Genomic DNA, 12,096 nt, shown 5'->3' on the forward strand with positions numbered 1-12,096 from the left:
TCCTTCAATTCTTTATGCAGAACTAATCTAAGAATGGGGAAAAAAAACCTGACCAGTAAACCAAAAGTAAATGGAACTACAGACTCATTCACCATCAAGTTTTTTGACCCTTGTACTATCAAGTGAGGTTACATTTATAGTCTATTTTTATCCTTTCTAAATTCTGGTAGAGAAACAATCATATAATAAAGAGTAAAATATGAAAATATCCAATTTATATCACGATATGAGCATGTGCTATCTCTTCTATTGATGATTCTAAATCAGAGATATTCTTGAAAACAATCCATGACTATTCGGCTTCTTGTAATCTTTAGAAAACCAAATGATAACACTATTTTCTTCATCTTTTGTTATTTTGCGCCAAATACATATATTTCATATTACAACGGTCACTACATTTTCAAATGCTGGTCGTCAATCTAAAATTAACATTCATGATTTAAATGTTATAACTTCCTTTATATTTTCTACCATGGGTCCACCAAGTACATGTGTCAAAAAATCACTTTCCCCCATTGTCTAAACCTCATAGATCTTGCAAAATTAGGAAAGCATCATTTGTAGATCTTGTAAGATTCGATGGCTCGCAGAAAAGACTATGTTATTTAGTTTATGATGTGGATCCACATTCCAATTGTATACCTCATGTATTTTGTTGAATAATAGGTGGCAATACTTTATTGAATAGAGAATTTGACATGGACCTATTTTCTTTGTGGCACTTTGTTGAATGTAATGGGCCCTCAGGACACATTGTTGAAGTGTCACTTTCCTACATTGTTTATTTCTTGAGTACTTCCAAAATGCGAGAAAACACTGTGTGATGATCTTTGAAGATTTGATGGCTTGGAACATGCACGACCTTATGTTAAAGAAAGGAGGCCCAAATTATGTGTAAGACTTTGACTTTGCAACTGACCAATGAAATACATTATTTTTCTCATTTGACTTGTCAATTCGGTGATGTGGATGATTAGACATGTTATGATTTGTCAAATTGATTCCCACGTAGGTCCTCACCAGTTTTTCATTTTTAAGTATTCATTTTGCATTGAATTCAATTGATCTTCTTGTAGTTCATTCTTACAATTTATATAGTCTTAAAGCTTAGTCTTCAATGCTCCTCCACTTGATCACAGAATTAGGGTTTCTCAGAGATTTGTAGGAATGCTTTTGTGAAGAAATTTTTTTCAACATGAAACTTTTCCTCAACATCATTAGCAACAATAAAATATGAATTAGTAGAATGTCTAGACCTTCTTCTCATTAAGGAAACACATAACAAACCCTCAAAAACCCTAATCACTTAGCTTTGGACTAATGCATTGCTCATATGATTCTCACACTAGTTAACTCAAAGGATTGATGAGAAGAAAGACCATCCTATAGGAAATCTTGACTCAAACTCATTACTTTGACACTTCACTTGACTCAAAACCTTAAGGAAAAAGATACGAACTAAAACTTGGGCAACAACTGGCTCTGTCTGGGGATTTAAGCATGTTAATGTTTGAAAGAATCCAAGCAATCTCTAGTTCCACATAAGGTTGAAAACTTGGAAAAAAAATAATGGGCTAAACTAAGAAAGCAGCAAGGAACCACCTAAGGAAAACAAGCAACTAAACTAAGCAAAATGCATGAAAAGGGAAACCTACCTAGCTATCTACTATACATGGGTTACCTGTTTTCAATTTTGCATTTGATACAACTTCAGATCATGCCCATTATAAGTGCATGGTAGGGTTTCCCTTGTGGGACATGCCAACTTGAAGGAATTATTTTGATTTGCTTGTGTAATTTGAAAAGGTCCTTTCCACAAAGATTGAAACTTGGAATGCATGCCTCTTGGCTCATGTCTCTTATCCCATAACAGCACCAAATCACCTTCCATAAAATTTCTAGGCCTTTCTCTTTTATCAAATGATTTTCTATCCTTCCTTGATGTTCAATAATCTTATCAACCATCTCTTCTCTCTCTTCTTGCAGTTTGGTAAAATACAAGATTCTTTTTTCTAACCCATCTTGGAAGACATAATCTTCAATTGCAGTTTTCAATTTACAAGCAACTAGTTCTAATGGTAGTGGAAAATTAGCTTCTACTCCATGCACCAATTCAAAAGGTGAGATCTTGATAGCCCTTTTAGGTATGGTCCTATTAGCCCATAAAGCATCATGAATTTTCTTATGCCAACATTTTGGATCGTCTGAGACCAATTTTTTCAAAATATTAATTAAATTTTTATTATTAGACTTAGTCTATCCATTTCCTTGAGGGAAATAATTAGAGGAATGTCCAAATTCAATACCATTATCATAACAAAACTCAATGATCTATGAAGAGGAAAAATAAGATACATTATCCATTACTAACTTCATAGGAACTCCAAACCTTACTAGAATATGTTCTTTGATAAACTCACATAGTACTTGTGAGGAAGTTTTCTTCATTGGCTTTGCCTCTACCCATTTGCTGAAATAATCTATGGTAGTGAGTATGAATTTCCTTCACTAGAGGGAGGATTAATTGGGCCTATAAAGTCTAAACCCTATTGATGGAAAGGAGCTTCAATTACTACTAGCCTAAGAGGCAAGGCAGCCAGCTAAGGTTTATCATTAAACATCTTGCATTTTTCACAATTAGCAACCCACTTATATGCATCTTGAAACATACTAGGCCAATAATAACACTGTCTCAAAATTTTTAATGCAGTGATAGTGCTAGAAAAATTTCCTCCACATGCCTCATCATGAAAATATCTTAACAACTTTACCTATTTTTCCTTATCCACACATCTTTAAAGTGTTCCATCAATTGCTCTGTTATACAAGACATCATCATGAATTACATATTTCAAGGCTTTAGTTTTTAGATTTCTCCTTTGCTTAGTAGTCAATTCATCAGGGCATTCACCATATGTTAGAAAATAAGCAATGTTTGACAACCAGGGATCTTGAAGACTTACCATAAGAGCTTTTGGCATATCTTCTTCTTTGAATTGTTGATCTTCTACTAAAGCTTTATAGAGTTCATTTCCTCTTACAAGTTTGGTTGGTTTTATTTCTATATTGTATTCTTAAACTTTGGCTATCATATTCCTCTATTATTATAACCAACACCTTCTTGTGTCAAAATACTTTTTACTGCAGGATCTAGCACATATATTACTGAATGAGAATGCAATACATAAAACCTAAAATTATTAAGGGCTCTCACCACTGCATATGCCTATTTTTCCATTTGAGAATATCTCAGTTCTTGATTTTTTACTGGTATACTCATGAAAGCTATTAGTGCTTGTATTTTCTCTATGTTCTCTTGCATCAATATAGCTGACATATTATGTTCTAAAGCATAATAGTAGATGATGAACTCTTTGTTGTAATTAGTATGAACAAGAACAGGGGTTTTGGCAATGGCATTCTTGATATCTTCAAAGGCTTTTTTCCCAAAATCACTCCATTTGAAAGTTTTATTTCCTTTCATTATATCAACTATATTTTAACTATCTTAGAAAAATCAGAAACAAATCTTCTCAAGAAATTTACCTGGCCAAAGAAGGATTTCACTCCAGTTTTACTCAATGGTAGACTTAATTGCTAAATAGCTTTAACCCTATTTGGATCAATCTTCACTCCTTCTTGAGATACAATATGACCAAGCAACTTGCCTCCTATAACAAAAAATATTGATTTCTTTGGGTTCAGAGAGATACCATGCTCTTTACATCTTTGTAACACCTTTTCTAGATCCTTGATGTGATCTTTTCTCTTCTTGGAAAATACTATCAAATCATCAAGATATATGAAAATAATTTTGTCTTTCAAACCTTCAAAAGCCAAATTCATGCCACATTGAAAAGTTGCTCATGCGTTGATTAAGTCAAAAGGCATTCTATTGTATGAAAACATACCCCATGGTGTAGTGAATATAGTCTTGAACTAATCTGCTTCATTTACCTAAATTTGATTGTATCCTAAAAATCCATCCAACATGAACATCATCTCTGATCCTGCAATAGTCTATAAAAGATGATCCATATTAGGGAGAGAAAAATTATCTTTGAGTGAGGCTTGATTTAGTTTTCTAAAATCTACACAAATTCTTATTTCTCCATTCTTTTTCCTTGTTGGTACAATATTAACCACCCAAGTTGAATGATGAATAAGGTATATAATCCTGGCCTACAACATTTTGTCGATTTCCTTGAAGATTGATCCATCAACTATAGGATTATAGTTCCTTTGTTTTTGTTTGAATGGTGTTGCTTCTAGTTTAAGAGGGATTTCATGTTTGAACTTCCCACCCATGAAATTATTTAGGTCTTCATAAAACCAAGCAAATACATCTTGAAATTCAATGAGCAATTTCTTGATTTCTACTCTTTCTTCTGGTGTGCAACACTTGCCTATGTTTATCATCTTGGGGTTTAATTTTATCCCTATGTTGATTCCATCATATTCACCACAAGTCTTTCCCTTCTTATTTCTTTCTTTATATATGCATCATGCCTATCAAAGAGTTTCTCTAAAGAGATTAAATGAGGTGGAATCTTATTACCTTTCAACTGAATCACATCAGATCCTATCTTCTTTTCATCTCTCGCCATTGAATCGTCACCTTTTGAACTAATGCTTCCTTCAAAATAAAAGCATTCAAAAGGATATTCCCCTTCAATGAATTTTAATATGTGCTTATCATCTTTAAACACCTACCATGAATCTTCATTATTAGGGACATTAGGCCAGAATAATACTTCTACTTGAAAGTTTGTTCTTTGAAATCAGGGTGTGGTAAGAGCAATGATGTAGAGACTGCTAAAAAGTCAGCTCTAGAATTAAATTCTCTAAGTACTGATGTAATTGAGAAAGCATCAAAACCCTCAATTTCATCCCATGCCTTATTACGATAGCTTCTCAATCTTGAATTCTTCACTGCATATTGATTTATGACTTGTCTTACTATCAACTATGTATCTCCTTGTGCTTTAAGCATCTTGACTCCCTTTTGTTTTGCTTCTATTATACCAACAGGTTGAGATTCATATTTTGTAGTATTACTAGTGTTTTAAAAATCTATCTTATAAGAAAAACAAGTCATTTCTCCATCAGGTGATATCAACACCACACCTGCACTTGAACCAACATTTGCACAGCTACCATCAAATTCTAGGGTCCAGAATTGATCACCTTTATTTGGTTTTGATTCTTCTAAAATCTCAAGGGTACTAGAGAAAAACATATAATTTCCAAACTACATTTCATGATACAAGATTTGAGATTTAGGATCATCTGATTTCAAAATAGTGAATTTTGATTTCTCTTCTAGTTCTAGCTTCACCTTTTTGTCTCCAACTTGTATAGTGGCACTAGACCAATCTAATTTTATTTCTCACCCCATGTCTTTGAAAAAACTTCTACTCAAGAGCATTCCATAGCTTGCAGGGATGTCTACTACTAGAATGGTAAGTGTCAATCTCTTAAAGGGGTAAGCAGTAAGGGCAACTTGAGCATCTTTAATTTGTCCTAGCAATGGCACTTGTTTAGCATCCATTGAGTAGTATCTACCAAAGGTTTTAGTCAATGGAAGACCTAAAGCTTTAGCTATAGAAGTAGGCATTACATTGTCAGAGGCTCCTAAATCTATGATGCAATTACTCAATCTATTTCTGTTGATGAACACATAAATATAAAAAGGATCTGGTTTCTAATTTGGGCAGGTAGCTAAAATAGTAGATTCCTCTTCTTGAAACAGTCTAGGAATTTCAAAATCTTCCTTATCAAAGGAGGTTCCATTAGTCATATCTTTATTATGATTTCCAACATTAACATTAATATTAGCATGATTTGCATCTTTACTATTGCAATGCTCAACTAGTCTTTTCAATTGATCAAGATTACATTTCAAATAATCTAAGGGAGATATCTGAATTCTTATTTCTTTAGAAATATTGCACTATGTCAAAGGAATTAGCAAACTTACTTTTATACTCCTTTTGTTAAGATGAAGTTACTATGCCACTATCTTTATGAACTTTATTTGATGGTGCATTATTCTTAATAGGAACTAAATTGTTGTTCTGATTTCTATTCTTCTGACCTTTGGTCATTACTCTTAACTAAGGTCCTTCTAGAGTAGAAAAAAATCTCCTTCTATTTCTGAATCTGACTCATACTCCAAGAAATAATTTTTAGAGTCACCACAAGGAGCATGACCATCCACACTTTCAAGATATTCAATTGTTTGTTCTTTGTTATCCACCATCTATCTATATTTGATCATATTAGTGCATGTACCTCCATCATGATCTGATCTTAGGTGAAAAACACACATATTTTGTCTTTTTGGAGCAGGTTCAATTGCTAATATCTATTGAATAGGTGTTATTTGAAAAGCTTTACCTCCATTTTTATTTTTGTAACCTTCCTGATGAGTTTGATAAGCAGGTCTATTGATTTGTTTCTTCAATGAAATGAGCTCGTTAGATAATTTTTGAAGCATGGCTTCTGTAGTAGTGGAAATACTAGTTTTATTGCTCATAGTTCCAGGTTGAAACTCTCTTTTCCACTTACTAGAGGCTATCATGTAATCCTCCATCTCCACAACTAGTGTTTGAGCAGCTTGAAAGTTGGCTACATTTTCTCTTCTAATCCGGTATCCTAGATTAGGTGGCATGGAGTTAATGTAGAGAGTTTTCTTATTATCATTAGTAGGTGCACTTACAGTAGGAATTCTTTTGAGAAGTTTATTGAATTTTGCATTGAAGTCTCTCATAGAAACTAAGGTTTCTTTATTTATTTGTGCCAATTGCAGTAACAAGCTTTATGCATCTTCTATGCTTTTGTATCTTTCCTCAAACCTTTGTTTCATGGTGTTCCAATTTATGATGCATCCTATAGGCAAGTCTTGGAACCAATCAGCAACATTCTCCACCAATGTATCCACAAACATCTTGACTACCACATTCTCATGTTGAGGATCTACTACACCACAAGCCTTATGGAAAGCACTCAAGTGCTATTCTGAAAAAGTAGAGCCATCTCCATTGAATCTGGGAAAATTTTTCCTTGATGCTCTTGGAAAATCATTATTAGCCCCAAGGGCAAGAGGACCAATAACATTTCCCCATGGTTGTTCCATAACTGTTAGTACAATATCATAATTTTCTTGAAAGGTAACAGAAAGCGAAAGTGTTGTAGCAATCAACAAGAAAGAATTAAAAGTAGGAGGAGTAGAAATTCTCACAACTGAAGGAGCATAAGATTAACTTTTCTATATTCTATTAGGAGGAACAACTACAGATAAGAGAGTATCTTGAAGTTGTTTGGTTACAGATTCCCTTGCACATGTTCTTCCTCTTTTGCAAAGGTCTTCTAGGATAGGAAAGTTAGCCTTCTTGAGGTCTTCATTTATTGGGTAAATCTTTCCTTTCTCCTTGGCATTCTAAATGTATTTGGGATCTAGAATGTATCAAATTTTTAGATAAATGGTGTTTTTCAAATTTATCTTACTAGTCTTCAACTTTGAATTTGCTCCACTTCTTCAGTAGGTTGAGGCTATAAACTGATATCAAGTCCTTATGGAAAACACCTGAGTACCACAAATTTTTTCTTGCAACTCAAATATATATTTTGAGTGTAACTGGTTATGAGGGGAAATTATTTAGAATTTTCATTTGAATTCTTCCCAGTAGAGTTGCCAAAAAGTATTGGTTAACAGTTTTTCTCTCTTGCCAACTTGGCTTTACCTTGACTCTAGATGCCCAAAATGTGAGGAAACAAAAGGATGTTACCAACAAATGGGTTAGTGTATGTGTTATATCACTACCCTCTGAATGGTAAGGTATAGCTCCCTTACATGCAATATATGAAATGAATTGCATTTTTAATAGATCATTAGGATATGGGGTATGCTCTTGACTTGAGAGCAGAAAAGGATAAACTAGGATGTTCATAACTACAAACATCATAGGAAAAAATACATTTGGGAAACTTATAACACCCAGTGGAATGAATATCACAAGTTACCTTCAAGTTCCTCTAACATCTACTTCTACTTCTAAGTGCAGATTTACCATCTAAATGCAAAAGAGGAATGAAGAGATAAGAACATGAGGGAAAATAGAATTGCTTTCGCTATTAGCCTTGAATGAAAAGGAATCCAACCAATAACTAATAGAATCATATACATGTATCTTTCATTTCCCAAAGAAACTATTTAACATGATATGAAATGAACAAGAGAGGAAGCAGAATCATATATGAGGAAAGTAAATGGAATCACTTTCATTACAAACATCAAAATGAAATTGAATCCACCTAATTATCACAGGTTCACATACAATTATGCTTCAATTCTTTATGTAGAATTAATCTAAGAACGGGCAACAAAACATGACCAGTAAACAGAAAGTAAATGGAATTATAGACTCATTCACCATCAAGTTTGTTGACCCTTGTACTATCAAATGAGGTTACATTTATAGTCTATTGTTATCCTTTCTAAATTCTAGAAGAGCAACAGTCATATAATAAATAATAAAATATGAAAATATCTAATTTATATCATGATATGACCACGTGCTATCTCTTCTATTGATGATTGTGAATCAGAGATATTCTTGAAAACACTCCATGATTGTTCAGCTTCTTGCAATCTTCAGAAAACCCTATGATAACACTATTTTCTTCATCTTTCATTGTTTCATGCCAAATACATATATTTTATATTATAATGGTCACTATGTTTTCAAATTATGGTCGTTGATCTCAAATTAATGATCGTGATTTAAACATTGTGGCTTCCTTTATATTTTCTACCATGGGTCCACCAAGTACATGCATCGAACAATCACTTTTCTATATTGTCTAAACCTTTTACATCTTGCAAAAGTGGGAAAGCATCATTCAATTATCTTGTAAGATCTAACAGCTTGTGGAAAAGACTATGTTATTTAGTTTGCAACGTGGATCCACATTCCAACTGTATACCTCGTGTACTTCATTGAATGATAGGTGGTAGTACTTTACTGACCAGAGAATCTGACATGGACCTTTTTACATTGTGGCACTTCATTGAATGTAATGGGTCCCTTAGGACACGTATTGAAGTGTCACTTCCCCACATTTTTAATTTCTTGAGCACTTCCAAAATGCGAGAAAGCACTATACATTGATCTTTGAAGATCTTATGGCTTGGAACATGCATGATCTTATGTTAAAGAAAGGAGGCCCAACTTATGTGTAAGACTATAACTTTTCAACTAACCAATGAAATACATTATTTTGCTCACTTGACTTGTCAATTTGGTGATGTGGATGATTAGACATGTTTTGATTCATCGAATTGATTTCCACTCAGGTCTTTGCCATTTCTGCATTTTTAAGTATTTATTCTGCATCAAATTCAACTGATCTTCTTGTAGTTCATTCACACAATCTTTATATTGTCTTCAAGCTTGGTCTTCGATGCTCCTCCACTTGATCACAAAATTACAGTTTCTTAGAGATTCGTAGGAATACTTTCATCAATAAATGATTTTCACATGAATCTTTGCCTCAACATCTTAGGAATTAGAAAATATGAATTAGCAAAATGTCCAAATCTTCTTCTCATTAAGGAAATGCATAACAAACCCTCAAAAACCCTAATCACCTAGCTTTGGACTAATGCATCACTCATATGATTCTTGCACTAGTTAACTCAAAGGAATGATGAGAAGCAAGATCATCCTATAGGAAATCTAGACTTAGACTCATTACTTTGACACTTGACTTGACTCAAACCTTAAGGCAAAAGATACAAACTTAAACTTGGGCAACACAAGGCAGGCCTCTCTAAAAGAAATTGCATAGATTTCTCTTACACCCAAGATCCACAAATGACGAGGGGAGTGGATACCTCCATGCAACTCTTTGGGTTCTAAACAATGTAAAGACACCAATCAAAAAATAAATGTCATTTTAAAGCACTAAACCAAGTGTTGTATAATCTAAATAAAACCACACACATAGTTTTGACAAATACATAGGTCTTTGTCAACATCCTTCACCAAACACATTAGTAGTTTTCAATTGATTAATCTTTGACCAATGAATGCCACACACTACAAATAATTCATCAATAACACCAAAACCTCTATTCTAAATTCTACAATCAAAATGAAACCCTAACTGCAGATTATGACTCAAACTTGACCTTTCTATGAACCAACTACACCAAGAAGGTCCAAAAACCACTTAGAAGACTCTTAAGTGCACCCAGATAGTGCCAAGTGTTCCTATGGTGTAGTTGGGGCCTAGAAGGGAATAGTTGGTATTTTAGGGGTGCAGTTGGGAACCTAAGAACCAGCCATGGTGACAGAGAGTCAAAATGGCACCTATACTAAGTAGAATTCAATCCAAGGTTACCAAGTGTGCTTTGGCAATACCAAGTGAGCCCATGGTACACTTGGGGCCTAGAGGGGTGCATTTGGTAGTTTAGAGGCACAAATGGTCATATTAGAGAAGAAGATAGAGATAGTTCTAGGTCATAAGAACTAAAATAGCTTCCTAGGGCATCCAAGTGCATTGTGGTAGTACCAAGTGCACACCTCAGACAAAGAGCTAGAAAAATGCATAAAAATGGATAAAATATTGTTACTATACCTCCTAATTAGAAGAGGTGTGATCACAATAAACAAACAAGTGTCAAACTCCTTCAAAAAAGCTCCCTCCTTGCACCTATAATCACAAACAAAAAAAACCCAAGTTAGTAAGCATGTTTCACGTCGAGTTCACCAAACTATAAAATAGGTGTAAAAGAAAAGCATACTATGACCAACAACAAAATCAAATACATATACTAATGTATTCTAATCTACCATGAAAATCATTGAAAATATGGATATTGAAAACAACAAAACCCCCTTTTCAATTGTAATTCTCATGTCCTTTCTTCTCCATTATTGATATAGCTCCAATTTCCTATAGTGCACACACAATTGATATAAAAAAAGGCTAATGAAAAAGTGATGTGATGAATGTTATTGAGAATAATAGAAGCATGATTTGGGTGACAGGTTCTTAAGAGAATGTGGCTGTTAAGGTGAAAATGAGTTCAAGATGGCTCAATTTATAGCCAAAATGAAAGAGGTTAGACATGAATGAAGATATGGACATTTTCCAATTTGAGTTTGCAACTTGGCACAATATTCCTTGGAATATCTATGAAAAATATGATGTAATATGCCACATATAGGATTCTATGACACATACAAGTCAACACGGCTAAAAATGGAAGAGAATCTATGATGAGCTTATGACACATCAAAGCCACTTGTAGACAATAATCTATGAAAATGTGGCTTATTATAGTCATGCATAAGGAATAATATATGCCAAATAGTCATTATCCAAGTGTAAAAAGATGATCTATTGCGCATTATGGCCATGTGTCAAGACTAGGTGGAATATTTTAATTAAAAATTCATTATTTCACACAAATGGAAATTAATAAATTAGAAATCAAAATGTGAAAATAGGACTTAGGAAATTGAGAATTTGCATAGTTTTTAAAGATGGACCAATTTATTAATTAATATTAATTAATTGAGAACATTAGTTAGTAAGAATAATTAGTAAAGAAGGATGAAATAAATGATTTGAAATGACTAAGGAATGGATTATGGATTAACTAATTCTATATGAAAAAATCATAAATGATTGGCCAATTTGATGAAATAGATACAAGATTATCCTTCCTATCAAGTGCAATGATTTTGCAGATCGACTGGGATGGTAGTGGCTAAATCAAAGCCATGATCAAATTGATTAGGTGATTAGGATTGATAACATGTCAAGGACATATGACATGGATTAAGGACATGTGACATTTAATAGACATTGTAAATGCCACGAGATCGAAGTTGATTGATAATATTTGTCATAATAACATCAACGAACATCATCAATATTATTAAATTGATTGGATAATGACATGATTTGAGTCTAAGGGACTAAAAAATATTGATAATCAGATACTAAAGATGATAGATCAACCTAGAACCGAGGGACATGGTGACACTAAGATCAGATTAGATAGGTTTGATAGATTGG

Source organism: Cupressus sempervirens, chromosome 10 (assembly GCF_028749045.1).
Source record: "Cupressus sempervirens isolate cs-2001-9-10 chromosome 10, ASM2874904v1, whole genome shotgun sequence".
Taxonomy (NCBI): Eukaryota; Viridiplantae; Streptophyta; class Pinopsida; order Cupressales; family Cupressaceae; genus Cupressus; species Cupressus sempervirens.